A 1,897-nucleotide genomic window follows, 5' to 3' on the forward strand; every position below is an offset into this window, starting at 1 on the left:
TGTCTCTCTCTCTCACATCAATGTTTCTAAACTTAATAAAAACATATCTAAAAAAGAACAAGATCTTATAATAAAGTGAAAGAGGTATAATTAAAACTACAAACAAACAAACAGACATCCTATGTTCAAAAGTTGGAAAACAATATATAAAGATGCCAGGACTACCCTCAGAAATCTATAGACTACATGTACAAAAATATGACTTTTTGCACAAATAAAAAAGTCATCTTAAAATTTATGTCAAATTTCAAGAAATCTCACCCTGGCCAGTATGGCTCAGTTGTATGCATCATCCAGTGCACCAGGAGATTGCTTATTTGATTCCTAGTCAGGAGTATATGCTAGGAGAGAAACCAAGATGGCAGCATTGGTGAATGCCTAACTGCAGCCTCGCACAACAATTTAAAAAAATACAACTAAAATACAAAATGGACATTATCAAGAACTACAGGAAAGTTGACTGAGTGGAAATTCTACAATTAGAAGGAAAGAGAAAACCAGAAGGAAAATCAGAGGAGCAGTAAAAGCCTAAGAGTCCTAAAAACGGGAATGGAAGATCACAAGAATCAAGTCAAAGATTTGGAACATAAAGAGCCAGAAGACACTCCTTTGCAGAAGCAAGAACACAAGAGAATCCAGAAAGTTGAAGATACTGTAAGAAACCTCTGGGACAACTTCAAGCAAACCAACATTAGAATTATGGGGGTCTAGAAAAAGAGAGAGAGAAAGATGCTGAAAACATATTGGAAGAAATAGTGACAAAAAACTTCCCCCACCTGGTGACAGAATTAGACTTACAAGACCAGGAAGTGCACAGAACCTCAAAGAAAAGGAATCCAAACAGGACCACACCAAGACACATCGTAATTAAAATTCCAAGAGTAAAAGATAAAGAGAGAATATTAAAAGCAACAAGAGAAAAGCAAGTAGTTATCTATAGAGGAGTTCAACACTGCCAAACCAGAATTATATGAATTGCTGAAGGGGGTTCTTTAGGAAGAGGAAGAAGATAAAGATAAAAATTATGAACAACAAATATGTAACTATTAACAAGTGAATCTAGCCGAAACTGGTTTAGCTCAGTGATAGAGCGTCAGACTGCGGACTGAAAAGTCCCAGGTTCGATTCCGGTCAAGGACATGTAAATTGGTTGCGGGCACATCCCCGGTAGGGGGTGTGCAAGAGGCAGCTGGTCGATGTTTCTCTCTCATTGACGTTTCTAGCTCTCTATCCCTCTCCCTTCCTCTCTGTAAAAAAAAATCAATAAAATATATTAAAAAACAAACAAACAAACAAAAAACAACAACAAGTGAATCTAAAAACCAAGGAAATTAAAAAATGAATAATATTAACTGGTGAATATAATAGAATCAGAGATATGGAAGGGGAGTGAACTGACGATTCTCAAGGGAAAGGGGAGTGGGGGGTGTGGGAAGAGACTGAACATAAACTGTGCACCTATGGATGAGGACAATGGGGGTGGGTAAAGGGTAGAGGGTGGGGTGGGAACCTGGTGGAAGGGAGCAATGGAGGGGAAAAAAATGAAGAACATTTGTGTGTTTTTAAAAATATATTTTAATTGATTTTTTTACAGAGAGGAAGAGAGAAGGATAGTTAGAAACATCAATGAGAGAGAATCATCAAAAAGCTGACTCTTGTGCCACCCCCACTGGGGATGTGCCCACAACCAAGGTACATGCCCTTGACCAGAACTGAATCTGGGACCTTTCAATCCACAGGCCGACACTCTATCCACTGAGCCAAACATATCTCGGTGAAATGAGGAACATTTGTAATAATATGAACAATAAAGATTTATTTAAAAAAATAAAAAAAGAGTATATGCCACGGTTGCTGGCTCGATCCCCAGTGGGAAACATACAAGAGGCAACAGGTT

The sequence above is a fragment of the Pipistrellus kuhlii genome, unplaced genomic scaffold (genome assembly GCF_014108245.1).
Source record: "Pipistrellus kuhlii isolate mPipKuh1 unplaced genomic scaffold, mPipKuh1.p scaffold_m20_p_3, whole genome shotgun sequence".
NCBI classification, from domain to species: domain Eukaryota; kingdom Metazoa; phylum Chordata; class Mammalia; order Chiroptera; family Vespertilionidae; genus Pipistrellus; species Pipistrellus kuhlii.